The sequence below is a fragment of the Rhinichthys klamathensis genome, unplaced genomic scaffold (genome assembly GCF_029890125.1).
Source record: "Rhinichthys klamathensis goyatoka isolate OS25496 unplaced genomic scaffold, OSU_Roscu_1.1 h1tg000011l_1, whole genome shotgun sequence".
Lineage (NCBI taxonomy): Eukaryota > Metazoa > Chordata > Actinopteri > Cypriniformes > Leuciscidae > Rhinichthys > Rhinichthys klamathensis.
Window position 1 is genome coordinate 9,255,001 of NW_026606564.1, and position 20,000 is coordinate 9,275,000.

The 20,000-nt window shown below is 37.7% G+C and overlaps 1 non-coding gene across 1 annotated transcript; it reads left to right on the forward strand.

Annotated features, from left to right (window-relative positions):
- Positions 1-11,998: 11,998 nt before the first annotated feature.
- On the forward strand, positions 11,999-12,117 carry LOC130102573 (5S ribosomal RNA). The gene has a single exon (XR_008809235.1). It is a non-coding gene; the product is annotated as a 5S ribosomal RNA (ribosomal RNA).
- The last annotated feature ends 7,883 nt before the right edge of the window (positions 12,118-20,000 follow it).

A 20,000-nucleotide genomic window follows, 5' to 3' on the forward strand; every position in this document is an offset into this window, starting at 1 on the left:
GAGTCTCTTTGTTTCTTCAAAAAGCCCAATTTTGGCAGCAGATTTCGCTTACGGCCATACCACCTTGAGCACGCCCTAGTGGAAGCAGGAAGTGGTACAGCTAGCAGAGAGTGAGCAAACAAAGAGAACTGTGAGTTTGAGAACTATAAACAGAAGCCGGGATCTGAATATAACCTTTTTAAAAAAAGGGGAACTTGTGTGCAGTGGAGTTATTTACTCCCCAAACAGCGCTTGCTGTTTGGGGATAAATACTTTAAGTGTGGAGATGGTGACAGCACTGGATGACAAAATGGAGGTGGGAAGAGGCCTGCAAAGAAAGAGCGTGAGAGAAAAAAATGAAGAACTGGATCTAAGAGGAAGGAATTATGAAAAGAAGCTCACAGTGCTAGTGGAAATAGAAGGAGAAGAAAGGATAACGATGATGGAGTTGTTGAAGAAAGTGAGAGAAGAATGCGGAGTGGTGATTGGGTGTAGATACAAAACACCAAAAGAATACGAGTTGACAATGGAAGAGGAAAAAGGAAAGGAAAAGTTACTCGATGGATTGAGGATAAAGAAAAGTAGAGTGATGGCGAAAGAGGTGGACTGTTTGGAGATGGTGGTCTCGTTCCTGGGTCTGCCAACATACATTCAGGATGAGGAGATTCTGAGCAAGCTTTCGGAATGGGGAGTCAAAGCAGTCTCAAGAGTGAAGAGGAGAATGTGGCCGGGGACTGAAATCGCAGACGGGACAAGGTTTTTAAAAGTAAAGTTCAACGAGGAGGTAAAGTCACTTCCGTATTCCACAAAGTTTGAGACATTGGGAGGGGTGGAGCATTTTAGGGTAATACACGACAGGCAGGTTAAAGTCTGCCGTTTGTGTATTCAGCCAGGGCATATTGTCAGAGACTGCCCTGGCTTCAGATGTTACAAATGTGATAAGCAGGGACATTACGCAAGAGAGTGCAAGGAGGTGAACTGCAGTATGTGTAATATGCGACCTGGACTGTGTGTGTGTGAAACGCCGGCGGAGATGGATGAGGAGTCAGATCTGTACGAGGTGGACGAGGAGGCGGAGAGCGAAGGAGAGGAAGGTGCAGCGAATGGAGAAGAAGAGAGAACTGGCACATGGAGTGGAAAAGAGAGAACTGGGGAGTGGAGAGAGACCGAGAGCGTGAGCAGTCAAGAGGAGGAGGCTCCAGGGCAGAGGCGGAGAGAGAGAGAGAGAAAAAAGAAAGAGAGGGAAGAGGTACCTGATAAGGAGATGGCAACGAATGACGTGGAGTGTGAAGATGGAGAAGGGGAGACAGCGAAAGGCGAAGGCGAGAGCCAGGAGGGTGATAAAATGAAAAGGCGAGGAGAAAAACCGCAGACGGAAGGAGGTGGAGGAAAGAAAGAGGTGCCAGAGAATCTTGCTAAAGCCGATGAGGAGGAAATGGACACAAGTGAAGGGCAAAGAGTGCAGAAGAAAAGAAAGAAGAAAGAAAGGGTGGATCAAAATGCAGAAAGTAAGTGCTTGGATGGATCAAAATGAGTGTTAATGTTTTAAAAGCCTTACTTTTTGCTATGTGGGGAATTATGAACATTGCTTGTCTGAACAGCAATGGACTACGAGACGGAAATAAGTTGGAGAGTGTGAAGAGAGTACTTAAAGGTGATATACTCTGTCTACAAGAGACACACTGGTCTGATGACATAATGGAAAAGATAAAAAAGAGATGGCAAGGTGATGTTTTTGTCAATCATGGTAATGCGAATGCACGTGGTGTGGCAACCCTGATAAAAGAAGGGAGGGTTAATAGTGCGAAGGGAGTATATAAGGATAGTAATGGGAGAATTTTAGTGACCGAATTTGTGTTTCAAAATGAGATCTTCAGGCTGATAAATATATATGCGCCAAATACAGAAAAGGAAAGAAAAGAACTATTCCAAGAAATTAAGCCGTTGTGCAAAGGGAATTGTATAGTTGTTGGGGACTTTAATGTATGGTGCACAAGACTGGACGTGTCATGCAGCGCAAATTTTAAGTCTGATGTTTCCAGAAAATTTTTAATGGAGTGGATGAATAATGAGGACATGGTTGATGTTTGGAGGGAAGAGAATCCCTACAAAAAAGAATTCTCCAGAAGGCAAATGGTGATGGGGGTTTTGAAGCAAAGCCGTATAGATTTTTGTTTAACCAAAAGGGAAATGTTAAAATATGTTAAAAATGTTAAATATAAGTTTGTAGGGTTGAGTGACCATGCTATGATGATGGTAAAGATGGGTGTAATCAGGGAAGAGAGGGGAGGGGGAATCTGGTGTTTGAATGCTGACTTGCTAAAAGAAGAGGCGTATAAAGAAAACATCAGAAAATGCATAAATTATGAAATGCAAAACTCATTATTTGAAGAAGACATATGTGAGTGGTGGGAAAAAATGAAAGAGAAAATAAAAAAAAGGAGTATTAGATATGCAAAACAAAGGGATTTTATGAGAAGGAGTAAAGTTGAGGCAATGGAAAATGAACTGGAGAGGGAAGCAGAAAAAATAGAAAGAAATCCAGAGCAAGATAAAGAGAGGTTTGTGCGGATAAAAGCAGAGATAGAAGAATATGAAAATGAGAAAAGAAGGGGTGCAATGATAAGGAGTAGAGCGCAGTATGCGTTAGAGGGAGAAAGAAGCACAAAGTTCTTTTTGAACTTAGAAAAGAAAAAACAGAGGAAAAAGCATATAACAGAACTGGAAAACGAAAAAGGTGACAAGATTACTGATTATGTGGAGATAATAAGTGAAGTAGAACAGTTTTACAGGGAACTATTTAAGAAACAAGGGGTGAAACAGGAATGTGTAGAGGAAGTTTTAAATACTGTGAGTGTGAGGCTAAGTGAAGGGGAAAAAAATGAATGTGAAAGAGATATAGGTATCGAAGAAATAAAAGAAGCTATAAAACAGACAAAAAAAAATAAAAGCCCAGGCTCGGATGGATTAACGCATGAATTTTATAAGGCCTTAATAGAGACTGTAGCACCAATACTGTGGAAGGTTTATAGAAGTATGGAAGAGGGAAGGGAAATGCCGGAGTCTATGGGGCTCGGAGTAATCACAATATTATATAAAAATAAAGGGAGTCCAATGAAGCTAGAAAATTATAGACCGTTAACTCTCTTAAATACTGATTATAAAATTCTGACAAAAGTATTGGCAAATAGGATAAAAGAGGTTGTTGGGACAATAGTATCACCAAGCCAAGCTTATAGTATAAAGGGAAGAGACATCACAGATACAATTTGCACAATTAGGGATGTAGTAGAAGGGATGGGGAAAGATGGAAAAGGGGGATTGATTTTATCGATAGACTTAAATAAAGCTTTTGACAGGGTGGAACATAGCTTTATAGAACAGGCAATGGCGAAATTTGGTTTTGGGGATAGGATGCAAAAGTGGATAAAATTAATATATGAGAATGCTAAAAGTTGTGTAAAAGTTAATGGGATATTAACTGACCCCTTTCCGTTAGAAAGGTCAGTTAGGCAAGGCTGTCCGCTGTCAGCATTATTGTACTCAATAACAGCCGAGCCGCTGGCGATACTTATCAAAAAAGATGAAGAGATAAAAGGTATCCAAATACCAAATGGGGGATTGAGTGTAATACATCAATATGCAGATGACACTACGTTTACGGTTAGGGACATAGAGAGCATAAACAAAATAAGGAAACAGATAGAAAAATATGGGAAAGCGTCAGGTGCAAAAATAAATGTGGAAAAATCAGAGATAATGAGTATAGGAGGAGTGATGGTTGAAGGGGCTGATGTTCCATTTAAAATAACGAAAGACTTTATAAAAATTCTAGGGGTAAATATAGGAGAGGATGCAAAAGAGGCAAGAGATGCAACATGGTCGGGAGTGCTAAATAAAATCAAACAAGTATTACAGTTTTGGAGACTAAGAGAATTAAGGCTAAGAGGCAAGGTGGTAGTGGTTAATTCTTTATTGTTAACTAAATGTAATTATGTGATGGGAGCAATTGATTTACCAGACTGGGTGTTAAACGGAATAAAAGAGGCTGTGAATACTTTTGTGTGGGGTGGGAAAGGAGTGAAAATATCATCAAAAACATTAATTGCAGATTACAGCGAGGGGGGTTTGAGGTTGATAGATTTAAATGTAAAAAGGAATGCAATAAGAGTTAAAACAATAAAAAAGTATTTATGTGGCAAAATAGAATATGGATGGAAGGGGTATATGAGAAAATATTTAAATGAAGGTGGAGGTTGTGGTGAAGAAGGAGTGTTCATGGTGTTAAAAAAGCCAATGATAGAAAAGCTGCCTTTATTTTATCAAGAAGTGTTTATTGCATGGGCTGAGTTTGTGGTGAATGTAAACTATGAATGTGAAAACATAAACCAAGTACACAATCAGCCAATATTCCTGAACCCAAGAATAAGGAGGGGAGGGAAAATGCTCTACAACAGGCTATTCTGCCCTACAAAGCAAAAAGGCAGTAACTACGCAGAGTGCAGAACTGAGAAAAATGACTTTAAAGTTATCCTGTCATATATTTTTGGACATGTGGCTGTTTTGTTACTTTATATTAGCTTATTCTTTGTACATATCAATCAGTAACAACAGGATAACAGGATGACAGGATAACTTTAAAGTCATTTTTCTCAGTTCTGCACTCTGCGTAGTTACTGCCTTTTTGCTTTGTAGGGCAGTATTCATGAGAGCGGGGGTAAGGAAAGTAAAAGACTTGGCATACGAATATGTGAAAGGTTTCTTACCGAATAGGGCAATATATGATTGTGTGGTGGGGTGGGATGATGAAATTGAGAAAGCAAAAGTGGATGGTGAATGTGAAAACATTAAAAAAAGCCTGCCTGAAAAGTGGGTAGAAGGGATTGAAAGAGAAACTGCCAAAGTGGGATATTGGGGAATGCCTGAAATGTATATTGTGGAAAATGAGAAAAAAAAGTTTTTGCGGGAAATAAATGTGAAAACGATATACAAAATAATGGTGAAAAAGGAAATCAAAATGCCTGCATCAGAGGCGGTGTGGCCAAGAGTTTTTCCTGGCTTGAAAGAAAAGACAATATGGAGAAACTTAAATGTAAAATATAACGGATTGGACTGTGAGAATTTGGACTTCAAACTGAGACACAATAGAATATACACGAAGGTGGTTATTCATCAAATAAACAGAAATGTGAGTAGAGAATGTGACATGTGCGAGACAGAGCCAGAAACTCTGATGCATATTTTCTTTGAGTGCAAGGAGCTTGAGGAGTTCCATGCAAAAATGAAAAAACTGATAAAAGATGGAATGGGAAAAGAGTTAGTAGGGGATGAGTGGAAAAAACTGTTTTTATTTGGTGAAAGTACAAATTATAAGGATAAGAAGGTGAATTTATGGAATTTAATTTTGAGTAATGCAAGGTATGCAATATGGCTGAGGAGGAATATGGCATACTTTGAAAGAAAGAAAGTGGATGTGATTGATGTTTTCAAGAGTGTTGTTAGAAAGAATGTGTTTACAATGTGGAAATACCTAAGCAAAGATGAATTTGAAAGAGCATTTGTAGAAGAAAGTGGATTTATAAGTACAAAAGAAGGGTTAAGTTTAAAATTTTGAGAAAAAATGATAATGTTTAAGTTGGTTAATTTTTTATTTTTATTTTTATTTATTTAGATTTATCTTTGTGGTTTTTTTTGAGTGAGGTAATATGGCTTAAATTCAAAGTATATGTTGTAAATGCGAAAAGAACCTAATATGAAATAAGTTTGAGAATATTATGTATGAAATATGAGTTATGTAAATATTATTTTTGTACTTTTTGATAATAAAAAAAATAAAATAAAAAAAAGCACGCCCGATCTCGTCTGATCTCGGAAGCTAAGCAAGGTCGGGCCTGGTTAGTACTTGGATGGGAGACCGCCTGGGAAAACCAGGTGCTGTAAGCTTTATTGTTTACTTTACTAATGTTCTAACCTTTCAAATAGCCCAATTTTGGCAGCAGATTTCGCTTACGGCCATACCACCTTGAGCACGCCCGATCTCGTCTGATCTCGGAAGCTAAGCAAGGTCGGGCCTGGTTAGTACTTGGATGCTTCTTCAAAAAGCCGGAAAGAGTCTCTTTGTTTCTTCAAAAAGCCCAATTTTGGCAGCAGATTTCGCTTACGGCCATACCACCTTGAGCACGCCCTAGTGGTAGCAGGAAGTTGTGTGGCAGTAGTTGGGAGAGGAAGGCTCTCCCCCATTTTGTTTTTTTCTATTTGTTTGTTTTGTGAGTTTTTGTTACTTTAAGTTCGCTTTTTGTTTGTTTTTTCGCTTTTTCAAACCACCTTACAGCAGCTTTGGCTGGCTGGAGGGTGGTTTTTTGTTTTTGTTTTTTTGCAAGCATGGACGGATTAACGGCAATCGACACTGGACTGGCAGGAGGAAGACGCATGGTAATCGACACTGGAATGGCAGGAGGAACACGTACGGCAAACGACAATGGACTGGCAGGAGGAACACGCACGGCAAAAGAGAATGGACTGGCAGGAGGAACACCCAAGGCAAACGACAATGGACTGGCAGGAGAAAAACGCAAGGCAAACGACAATGGACTGGCAGAAAAAAAACGCACGGCAATCGACAATGGACTGGATAATCGACCACGAGTTAGGAATGGAAACACACGAGATGTGAGAGACAAAAACAGCGAAAGGAAATATTTAAAAGAGGCTACAGTGATTGTGAATGTGGAAAACGTGATCGAGGTAAGAGCGGAGGATATCATTAAAGCTGTAACGGAATTATGTGGACATGGTGGAATTTTAGCGCTAAGACCAAGACAAGGAAAGGAATATGAACTGACAATGGAAAAAGAAGAAATGTGTGACAAACTTACTGATGGACTGGAAATAAAAGGAGTGAAATGTGAAGTGAAAAATTTGCAAAACAGAGACTATGTTGTTTCCTTCATGCACCTGCCCGTCTATCTTGATGATGACGAAATTCTAGAAAAATTGGAAGGATGGAGAGTTACTCCCATCTCGAAAATAAAAAGAAGATGCTATCCGGGCACTGACATAGAGGACGGAACAAGGTTCCTAAAGGTGAGGTTCCCCAAAGAGGTGGCATCGCTGCCGTATAGCACTAAGATGGAAACAGCGGAAGGGCCACAGTATTTTAGGGTGGTGCACAGTCACCAGGTGAAGACCTGTCGGCTGTGCACGAGCCCAGAACACCTACTGAAAGACTGCCCTGAGTTCAAGTGCTATAAATGTGAGGAGAGGGGACATTTTGCACGAGACTGCAATGCTGTCAGGTGCCCGGATTGCAGAGAAACATTAAATAAATGCGACTGTGGGATGGAGGAAGAGGAAGGAGGTTGGGAAAATCAGGTAGACGGACAGGTGCATGAAGGAAACAACGAGGAGGAAGGACAAACTGATGAAGGACAACAGGAAGAAAGCCTACAACAAGAAATGGAAGGAGCAGTGAGAATCAGAGAGGAAGGAGAACAAGAGAACGATAAAGAACAAACAATGGAGCAGGACAATCAAGGGACAGTTATGGACATTTCGGACAATTCTAAAAGTTACCTGGATGATGAGGAGAAAGATGGACATGAAAAGAAGGATCAAAGCGGGACTGAAAGTGAAGAAGAAACAACGATGGACAAAGACAGGGAGGGGAAAGGACAATTAAGGAGAAGACTAGTAAAGGTAAAACCAAATATAAGTAACGCAAGGAAAAAGACTATTTTAAAGATCTTAGATAAAAGTGAAAATAGGTTTGATGTGTTAAAGGATCTGGAGGGAGAAGATGAAGATTAATGGTTTTTAAGTATTTATTTGTTTTTCTTTTAATGGCTTTTAGTTGTGTTACTTTTAATGCCAGAGGACTTTTAGATGTAAGAAAATTTGAGAAACTGAAAGAAATGTTCAAGAATGAAGATGTGATTTTATTACAAGAAACCAACTGGAGGGAAGGTTTTATGACTGAAATAAGAAAAAGATGGAACGGAGAGATTTTATATAATAATGGGGATGATAGGCAGGGCAGAGGTGTAGCGGTTTTAATAAAGGAAAACAGAGGTGTAACATGTAAGAAAATATACAATGATAAAGAAGGGAAATGTATGGTGGTAGAAATGATTTTTGAAGGAAAAGCAATAGTTGTGGTTAATGTTCATGCGCCAAATGAAGAAAATGAAAAGAAAGAGTATTTTAGTATGTTAAGAGAATTTTTAAAGGATTACAAAGAAGTCATTATGATGGGTGATTTTAATACTGTTTTTAGCTAAATTGAAATGGGTGAGGGAATGGTTTTTAAAAGTGACAAAGGAAGAAAAGAGTTGAAATTATTAATGGAAGAAAACAACATGGTTGATATATGGCGAGAAAGAAATGGAAAAATTAGAGAATATTCAAGGAGGCAATTAGTGGGGAATTTTATGTGTAAAACAAGAATTGATTTTATATTATGTACAAGGAATGTGGAAGGATTTATTGGTAGTATGAAATATGAGTTATCAAGCCTAAGTGACCATAAACCAATTTTTATGCACCTAGACTGGAGTTCAATGAAAAAAGGGCCGGGAGTATGGGTTTTAAATACAGAGATTTTAAAGAATGAAGATTATGTCTTAAGTGTTAAAGAAATTATTGAAACAGAAAAGAAGAACGAAATGTACAGTGAAGATAAAAGAATATGGTGGGAAAATACAAAATATTTAGTTAAAAAGTTTACAATCAAGTACTGCAAGCTAATACAGAAAAGCAAGAGAAACAAGGAGAGAGAAATAAGAGAAAATTTGAAAAAAGAATTAAATGAGAATGGGGAAGATATACAAAAAATAAAAGAATTAGTGGGAAAATTGAAAGAAATGGAAGAGGAGAAATATGAAGGAGCTAGACTAAGAAGTAAGTCAAAATACACGGTGGAGGGTGAAAAATGTACAAAGTTTTTCTTCGATCTAGAAAAAAGTAGAGGGAAAGCGAAAATGATAAAAGAAATAAGAGGAAATAATGGAGTAGTTGTGGAAACAAACGAGGAAATTCTAAAAGAAATAAAAGCATACTATGAGAATTTGTTTAGTGCAGAGGGAGTGAAAGAAGAAGAGAAACTGGAGTTACTGAAACAAATAAAAACAACAGTTGGGGAACAAGACAAAAAAGAGTGTGATGAAGAGATAAGAGACGAAGAGATAAAAAGAGCAATAAGTGAATTAAACAAAAAGAAAAGTCCGGGTATAGATGGTTTGGGGAGTGAATTTTATATAGTTTTAAAAGATTTTTTAACTAGCATTTTAAAAGAAGTATATGTAGATGTTTTTAACAAAGGAGAACTGAATCAAAGAATGGGAATGGGTTTAATGAGTTTGATATACAAGAAAAAAGGAGAGAAGATGGATTTGAAGAATTACAGACCAATTACTATGTTGAATACTGACTTAAAGATTTTGTCGAAAATTTTAGCAAACAGATTGAAGGAAGTAATGCCGAGTATAATTAAAACCAATCAAGCGTACGGAGTGAAAGGAAGAGACATTGCAGACACAACAATAAGTATAAAAGATACAATAAGATACATAAATGACAAGAACAAAGAAGGTTATATAATTAGTTTAGATTTTGAAAAAGCGTTTGACAGAGTGGAACATGAATTTTTATTTAATATTTTAAAAAGTTTGGGATTTGGAGGGAATTTTATTAAATGGATACAAATTTTATACAAAGGCGCAGTAACAAAAATTAAATGTAATGGCTTTTTAACAGAGTGTTTTAAAATAACTAGATCAATAAGGCAAGGATGTCCACTTTCAGCTCTTTTATATTCTTTAGTTTCTGAACCGCTAGGTCTGGCCATAAAACAGGAAAAGAGAATTAAGGGAATAAGTGTTGGGGGAGAAAAGAACAAAATATTTCAATATGCGGATGATACTACAATGATAGTAAAGGATCTAGAGAGTGTGAAAAAAGCAATGATAATCGTAGACGTGTTTTGTAAGGGATCAGGAGCAAAAGTAAATGCAGACAAAACAGTGTACATGAGATTTGGTGGGGCAAAAGAATTGACAAATAGTTTTGCATTTAAGGAAACAAAAGAAATAAAGATTTTAGGGGTTTTAATGGGAATGGATGAAAAGAAGGTAGGAGAAGCAATGTGGGAGGAATTATTAGGGGGCATTGAAAGGAGGATGATTTTTTGGAAACTGAGAACTTTAACTTTGAAGGGGAAGGTTTTAATTCTGAATGTTTTAATGGTTTCAAAATTATGGTATGTTTTATATGTGTCATCTATGCCATTGTGGGCAGAAAAAAGGCTGAAAAAATGTTTTTTAGATTTTTTATGGGAAGGGAAGCCAGCAAGAATTGCATACAATACATTGATAGGAGAGGTTGAGAAGGGAGGTTTGGGCTTAATGGATTTTGAACAAAGAAAGAATAGTTTAAGAGTAAAAATAATACAAAAGTACTTAGACGAAGAAAAGAAAACAGCGTGGAAAAAGACAATGGAATATTTTTTAAGTAAATGTGGGAATTTTACACTTGGAGATAATGTACTGTGGATGAGAGCAAAGAAATGGATGACAGAGGGGTTGCCAGATTTTTATAAGGAACTGATGAGTGCCTGGGGAAAATTTTTAAGTAATGTACATTTTAATCCACGAGGTAGAGAGAACATTTTAAATCAGCCTTTATTCTTAAATAACGGCATTTTAAATCAAGGAAAGGAGATTTTTTTTAAGAAATGGTGGGAGCTGGGAATTACAAGAGTGAGAGATGTTTTATATGAATTTAAAGAAGGTTTTTTACCAGTGCAGTATATTGTGGACGTAATGGAGGAGGCAAAGGAGGATTTTAGCAGACAAGAGATAATAAACAAATATGAAATAATAAGAAAGGCAATACCCAAAGACTGGATAAACAGAATTGAAAGCATGGAAGAGGGGACAACTGAAAAAGAAGTGTATGTGAAGTTGGGAGAAAAATTGTATGGTTTTAAAACATGTACGGTGAAGATGTTTTATGGTGTTTTTAGAGATTTTGTTTTTAAGGAGCCGATTGTAAATCGATACTGGATGCAGAAATTCAAAGATTTAAAAGAAGCATGTATATGGAGAAACATGGGGGGGAGGTATGTGGAAACTAAATTGGGATGTTTGGAATATTTTATAAGACATAAAGTGGTTTTTACTGAGGCAATTTTAAACAAAATAGGAATTGAACAAAACAATCTGTGTAAAGTGTGCCAGGAAAAGGAAGAGTGGATCTTACACATGTTTTTATATTGTAAAGAATTGGAGGAATTTTTAAGGAAATGCAAAGTTTTAATTAAAGATTTGACTGAGGAGTGGGATGAAAATGTAATGGAATGGAATAGAGTTGTGATGTTTGGTTGGGAAAAGAAGTGTCAAAACAAAAGTTTTATAAATCTGTGTGTAATGCTAATGAAAAGTGCAATATGGGAGAGAAGAACTGTGGCTAAAAAGGAAAAAATTGTGTTGGATGTGTGGACTGTCTTTAAAAGGAAAACTGAATTATATATTGAAAGATTGTATGTGTATTTTAAAGGTGAAAATATGTTGCATGCTTTTTATAATGTTTTTACCCCAAAAGTTTGTTGTGTTTTAAAAGAATTGATGTGGAAGCTGCCGGGAAGTGAAGAGTTTTTCTAAATTATGTATGTAACTGAAAGATATGTAATGTAGAGATGTTTGTCTAAATTATGTTTGGAAAATTTGTATTTTTTATTGTATTAATTTTTATTGTATTTTATTGATTGAAATTTCTTAATAAAAAATAAAAAAAAATAAAAAAAAAATAAATAAAAAAAGCACGCCCGATCTCGTCTGATCTCGGAAGCTAAGCAAGGTCGGGCCTGGTTAGTACTTGGATGGGAGACCGCCTGGGAATACCAGGTGCTGTAAGCTTTATTGTTTAAAAAAAAAAAAAAAAAAAAAAAAGAGTCAATGAGCTTCTTCAAAAAGCCGGAAAGAGTCTCTTTGTTTCTTCAAAAAGCCCAATTTTGGCAGCAGATTTCGCTTACGGCCATACCACCTTGAGCACGCCCGATCTCGTCTGATCTCGGAAGCTAAGCAAGGTCGGGCCTGGTTAGTACTTGGATGGGAGACCGCCTGGGAATACCAGGTGCTGTAAGCTTTATTGTAAAAAAAAAAAAAAAAAAAAAAAAAAAGAGTCAATGAGCTTCTTCAAAAAGCCGGAAAGAGTCTCTTTGTTTCTTCAAAAAGCCCAATTTTGGCAGCAGATTTCGCTTACGGCCATACCACCTTGGTAGCGCTAGCGAGCTGAACAGGAAGTCAGTGTATTCAGTGCGGGAAAGTCCGGAAAGTTTGTTTGGAGAAATCCTTTCTTTTATTTTTATTTTTTTCTGATTTGGGACTGGAATATAATTTAAGAAGTTTATAAGTTGGTTTAGGTGAGTCTGTTGGTGAAGTTACACGTGATGAGCTACGGGCAAGATGGAGGCAAACAAAGAGAAGGACAAGAGGCCGGTGAGGAGAATGGAAGATGGAAACAAAGAAACAGGTCGAAGTTATGAGAAGAAACTAACAGTGATGGTAGAGATTGTTGGAAATGAAAGAATTATGATGATGGAATTATTGCGAAAAGTAAAAGAAGAGTGTGGTGAAGTCATTGGTTGCATTTACAAAAATCCCAAGGAGTACGAATTGACCATGAAGGAGGAGAAAGGAAAGAAGAAGTTGCTTGATGGAATAAAAATACAAAGTGGGAACATACTGGCAAAGGAGATAAATAACTGTGAGACTGTGGTTTCTTTTTTGAACCTATCCACGTACATCACGGACGAGGAGATAATAAAGAAGCTAATAGACTGGGGAGTTACACCGGCATCTACAGTTAAAAGGAGGATGTGGCCAGGGACTGGAATTGCTGATGGGACGAGGTTCCTGAAAGTAAAGTTTACGGAGAAGGTAAAATCGCTTCCGTACTCGACAAAATTTGAAACAGTGGGTGGAACAGAGCACTTTAGAGTATTGCACGACAGGCAAGTAAAGGTTTGTCGCCTGTGCATACAGCCAGGACACATTGTCAAAGAGTGTCCGAATTTCAAGTGCTATAAGTGCGGTGGACAAGGGCATTATGCACGGGAGTGCAACGAAGGGAACTGTACTGTGTGCTAGAAGAAGAACGACCTGTGTGTGTGTAACAGTGAAGAAGATGACGACAGAGAGGAGGCTGGAGACTCTATTGACCTGTATGGTGAAGTGGGAGAGACCCAAATATCAAGTGGTGAGGATGGAGGTGAGGAGTGGAGCGAGCTGGAAGGCATTCTGGAAGCAGAAGGATCTGGAAAAAGTAGCGGAGAGCGGAATAATGCAAGAGCTGGGATGGAAAACGAAATGTCAACCAGCGGGGGTGGGAGAGACGAGAGGGATGAGAGCAAAAGCCAACGTGAAAGAGGATTGAGAAAAGAAGGAGCGTCGGCGGAAGTACAAGGAGGAACAGGAGAGGGAGAAGGGGAAGAAGAGATGATTGTACAGGAGGCTATCTTGGTGGACATAATGGACACAACAGGGACAAAAGAAACGGTCTCAAATGTGCTTAAGAGGAAAAAAGGGGAAGGTGGAGAAGGCAACGCCAAAAAGTAAGACGTTAATCTAATCAAGAGACATATTTATGTTTGTTATTATTTTCTATTATTTTCATAATGAATGGAGTATTAAGCATTGCATGCTTGAACTGTAATGGTTTGAGGGATATGGACAAGTTTAAACAAGTGATGAGTGTATTGAATGCACAAGTAGTATGTCTGCAAGAGACGCACTGGACAGATGATATAATGGGCGATATAAAGAGGATTTGGGACAAAGAAATATATGTTAATCATGGCACACAAAAAGCCCGTGGAGTAGCGGTGTTGATTAGAGAAGGGTGGATGTGCAATATAAAACAAATACAAAATGATGGTGAGGGGAGGGTATTAGGGATTGATTTTACACTTCCAAATGTGGAAACGGAAAGAAAAGAGGTTTTTATGATGTTGAAGCCTTTATGTATTGAGAAGTGTATAATGGTGGGTGATTTTAATGTGAAATGTACTAGATTAGACATGGCTAAAAATATGGTGTTTAAAGAAGATACTTCTAGGAAATGTTAAAAGGCTTAATGCAGAGTAAAGATATGGTAGATGCCTGGAGGGAGGGAAACCCTTTTAAGGGACTGTTCGTTTTTTATTTAAGGGGCCACCGGATGAAATTTGAGATCTGTAGTAAAAAAAGACTTGACCCTCCCTTCGCCAGTAATAAATTTTTCTATGACCCTCCAAAATGATTGTGAAAAAAGGCATGACCCTCCCCGATAATTTATTGATTACGTAGGCCTACTGGTTTGCGCTTGGCAAAGATGTTTAGATAGCCATTGTTTTTTTTACAACCACGACAAACGACTAAACTCCTGCTTTCTCATCTTACTAAGGCTTAACGATACCTACAATTCGGTTCGTATCACGATTTTAGATTTTAGATTTGAAAAAATAAATAAAAAATCATGTTTTCGGTGCTGATGCGGTGGTAACGCGTTCATGCTGTAAGTATCTAAAAGCTGCCACAAAGAACCGGTAAAAGTAATGATTATGAATATGTAAAATATAGCAAGGAGACATTTTAATTGTTTATTAATAAACAAGTGTTTTCAGCCAGTGTGTCGGCTGGAAAGATGAAGTTGACGATGCTGACTCGCGATCTTCGCAGTAGTGAACGCGCCAGAGAGAAATGGTAGGTCATGTTCCAAAAGTATTCAAGCTGGCAGTAATAAAACCTCTCATTAAGAAACCGCAATTAGATCCAAATAACTTAGCAAATTACAGACCCATTTCAAATCTTCCATTTATGTCTAAAATACTAGAAAAAACTGTGTCCGCTCAATTGTGCTCTTTCTTGCAAGAAAATGAGATATATGAGAAATTTCAGTCAGGATTCAGGCCGCATCATAGCACAGAAACTGCGCTAGTTAAAATTACAAATGATTTACTTTTAGCTTCTGACCAAGGCTGTATCTCAATACTAGTTCTACTCGATCGTAGTGCTGCGTTTGACACTATCGATCATAAAATACTCTTGGATCGATTACAAAACTACACTGGTGTTCAGGGACAGGCATTAAGCTGGTTCAGATCGTACTTATCGGACCGTTACCATTTAGTTTGTTTAAATGGGGAAAAATCGAAGATAACGTCAGTAGATTATGGAGTGCCGCAAGGATCAGTGTTGGGCCCTCTGCTATTCTCAATATATATGCTGCCACTGGGTAATATTATAAGAAAACATGGAATTAATTTCCACTGTTATGCTGATGACACTCAATTATATATTTCATCACGGACAGATGAAAACACTAACTCAACAAAATTGACAGAGTGTCTTAAAGATATAAAATGCTGGATGACGCGTAATTTCCTGCAACTAAATCCAGATAAAAGGAGGTATTACTTATTGGTCCAAAAAACTACCCACAAAACCACTTAAAATACAACCTTAATATAGAAGGATGTGCTGTTACTTTATCCTCTACGGTAAAAGACCTGGGAGTTATACTAGACCGCAACCTGTCTTCCGAAAATCATATTTCATATGTTACAAGAACAGCCTTTTTCCACCTTAGAAACATTGCGAAATTACGTAACATGCTATCTGTTTCTGATGCAGAAAAGTTAGTCCATGCATTCATGACCTCGAGACTAGATTACTGTAATGCCTTATTAGCTGGCTGTCCTGCATCCTCAATAAACAAGCTACAGTTAGTGCAAAATGCAGCCGCTAGAGTTCTTACTAGGTCAAGAAAATATGATCATATAACACCAATTTTATCATTTCTACACTGGTTACTCATCAAGTTCCGTATCAATTATAAAGTACTATTACTGACCTATAAAGCCCTAAATGGTTTAGCTCCTGTGTATTTAATGGACCTTCTATCGCCCTACAATCCATCGCGTTCTTAAAGATCACTAAATTCGAGGCTTCTGGTCAGATATCTAAGTCGACTAAAGGAGGGAGGGCGTTCTCACATTTAGCTCCTAAACTCTGGAATAGCCTTCCTGATATTGTTCGAGGCTCTGACTCGCTGTCCCAGTTTAAAACTAGATTAAAGACGCATCTCTTTAGCCAAGCATTTACATAATGCTTACCTTTTATACCACTGCTGAATCAGATCAAATGCATTTAATACTATTAAACTTGAAGAGACTGTAGGTTATTTGTATAGGTTGCATAGTATTTACAGTCATTACGTTCCTGTATATTGCGTGAATGACGGGTGGTTGGGCAGATATTGTGTTGCGGTAGGTAGTATGCCATAGGGAACCGTTGTCCACTGAAACTGCCTATTCACGCACCAGTGGGGCTCGACAGCCTTAGTCAACGGGTTGGCGCGTATGGTTGGGTTGTGGAGAGATTGTGAGATTGTGGTTAGGTCTCAGCAGCAGGAGGGACGTAGAGGTCAGTAAGCTGGGCTGAGTTGAGTGGGGACGGAGGGGGGTGATTTTGGGACGCAAGAGTCACTGTCTTCATGTTTTATCATTTACGACTGTGCTATGGAAATCATCATTATGAACAGCAGCTACGCTAATTATTTTCCCTTTTTGCTTTTCTGCTGTTATCTCGGGACGCGAGTCTCGAGAAAATGGCGTTCGTCAGCTCCAGTTTGTATCCAGCCTCTCACAGAGACTTCAGATGCTCCAATCACAAAGCCTGTGAAGTGACGACTCAACACGGGCGATATGGACTCTCTATGGTGGACGGCACTGATCCTCAACAACTCGTCTTAATACCGGCGTGATTACTTGGACTTCCAAAAGATGGAAATGGACAAATACTCTAAATGTTCCGATTCCAATCTGACTTGTAATGCTGCCCGAATCATGCACTGTTCCTTCGTTGGTCAGAGGAGAACTGGCCCCCCGACTGAGTCTGGTTTCTCCCAAGGTTTTTTTCTCCATTCTGTCACCTGATGGAGTTTTGGTTCCTTGCCACTGTTGCCCTGGCTTTTGCCTTGCTTAGTTGGGGACATTTAATATTCAATAATATTATTGATCTGCCTTACTTAAGGTGGACGTTGACGCAATTTTCTTTTAGAAACAAACTTTGTTATATTGTTATATTGTTTTTGTTATATTGTTTTCATGTTATCACTGTGAAGCACTTTGATACAATCTGTATTGTAAAAAGCGCTATATAAATAAAGGTGAATTGAATTGAATTGAAATGCAGATTTCACGGATGACTACATAAGCAGAGAGCAATCCGCTTTCTTTCGTTTTTAAATGTTCTGTTTAAAAGTTAAAATGCGAACACGAAAGATAAAATAAAATGAATATTTTATGTTCTGTGGAAGCCGACCCTTCTTCATCCGGTTAGTATGGTATTAGCCTACTTTTGTTTTGCGCAGTGTAATTCGTAGAATTACTAAAAAATATTTTGCCACCTAAAAGTTAAAGATTTTTTGTGTCACGTCACATGTGTATTTCGCTCATATTAAATATAAAACGCATGTGTAGACTGATATTTGTTAATGTCTTGACTCCTTTATTAAGGGAATGGATATATAAACAGACGTTTCAGTATTAAATGCATTTTCTGATAATTTATATTTCAGGTTTTGACTGCAAATGTCACTTCCATAACGCTGGAATTGCCCAATTTGAAATAATTTATCCTCAACTAGTTTTTTGGTGTAGGTCTACGTATTTTATTATGTTAACTTCAAATAATACTAATAGTAATTTAAAAATGTGGTAGCCCTACGTCTTACACATCACACTCCACTGTTATGGTGGAAATTTCAGTAGATTTACTCACTAATATTGTTATGGAAACACAATAAGAATGAAAACTAGAATAGTATCGTGCTACAGCGCACATCAGCTGCAGTTCTGGCGCCTCAGTCCCATTACTGTACAACTCGACGTACATTCACATCACATGTTAATGCAGCGGAGTAACACTCACAGGACACTGACCTTGTTGGGTGACCCTCCCCTCAACAAAGAATAAAAAGACACGACCCTCCCCTATTTTCCTCCGGTGGACCTTTCCATAAATACCGAACGGTCCCTAAGAGAGAATTTTCAAGGAGGCAAATGGTGATGGGTGAATTAAAGCAAAGTAGAATAGATCTATGTCTGGTTAAAAGGGACATTTTACAAAATATAAAGAGTGTATGTTATAATTTTAAAGGTATAAGTGACCATGCAGTAATGACAGTCAAATTAGGGGGAAACTCAAAAATAAAAGGTGGGGGTACGTGGTGTCTAAATTCTGCCTTATTAAGCGAAGATGCGTACAGAAGAAGAATAGAGAAATGTATTAAGGATGAAATGGAAAACTACTTATACTAAGAAAATATATGTAAATGGTGGGGTATATTAAAAAAGGAAATAAAAAGAGTAAGTATTAGATACTCTAAACAGAGGAATCACATGAGAAAATGCAAACTAGACAATATGTATAGGTTATTGGAGGAAGAAGCCGGGAAAATTGAAAATAATCCTGATTATACAAAGGAACATTATTGTCAGATAAAAGCAGAAATTGAGGTGTGTGAAAAAGAAAAATGTGAAGGTGCAAAAATAAGAAGTAGGGCACAATATGTTTTAGAAGGAGAGAGATGTACAAAATATTTTATGAATTTAGAGAAGAAAAAACAGGGGAGAAAGTTCATTACGGAGTTGGAAAATGGAGAGGGGGGAAAAGTTACGGATTATGTAGAAATAATAGAAAGGGTAGAAGAGTTTTGTAGTAATTTATTTAAGAAAGGGAATGTAAAACAAGAGGATATAGACAAGGTATTAGATCATGTAAATATAAGTCTTAAGGATGGGGATAGGGAGTTGTGTGAGGGAGACATAACTCTAGAAGAGGTAGAAGAGGCAATCAGACAGACAAAGCCAAATAAAATCCCAGGAGCGGATGGTTTAACACATGGATTTTATCAAACTTTTATGAAAATTTTGGCACCGATATTGTTGAGAATGTATACGGAGATGGAGGACAAAAAAGAAGTGCCAAAATCTATGTGTACAGGGATGATAACAATTCTTTATAAAAATAAAGGGAGTCCGCTCAAATTAGAAAATTATAGGCCTCTAAGTCTTTTAAACACAGAGGATAAAATTTTAACAAAGATTTTAGCAAACAGACTAAAGAAAGTAATAGGGGCCATAATAGCACCAGATCAGGCCTATAGCATCCCAGGAAGGGATATAACCGACACAGTTTGCACAGTAAGGGATGTTGTGTGCAGGATGGGGGAGGATGGGGAAGGCGGAATAATTTTATGTGTAGATCTAAACAAGGCATTCGATAGAGTGGAACACGACTTTTTAGAACAAACAATGAGGAGATTTGGGTTCGGGAATAGAATGCTGGGATGGATAAGTCTGTTATACAGTAAAGCGCAAAGTTGTGTGAAAGTAAATGGAGTTTTAACAGACCCTTTTCCGCTCGAGAGATCAGTGAGAAAAGGATGTCCGATGTCTGCATTGCTATACTCAATCTCGGTTGAACCGTTAGCGATAATGGTACGAGCAGATAAAAAGATAAGGGGCATTAAAATTCCAAACAGTTGTGAGAGTGTGATACACCAATATGCGGATGACACGACATTTACGATTAGGGATGTAGAGAGTATAAAAAAGATAATGGGGCACATAGAATTGTATGGGAAAGCGTCAGGAGCAAAAATAAAAGTAGAAAAGTCTGAAATAATGAGCATAGGAGGGGTAGACTTAAGAGGGTGTGATATACCTTTTAAAACTACATTGGGTTATGTTAATATTTTAGGTGTGCAGATTGGAGAATATGCTAAGAATGCAAGGGATGCCACATGGACAGGGGTTTTAAATAAAATTAAACAAGTACTCCAATTTTGGAAATTAAGGGAAGTTATGTTAAGAGGGAAAGTCATGCTGGTGAACTCTTTGTTGCTTTCCAAATGTAACTGTATTTTAGGTGCAGTTGATTTGCCACAATGGGTAATGAATGAGGTGACTGAAATAACGAATG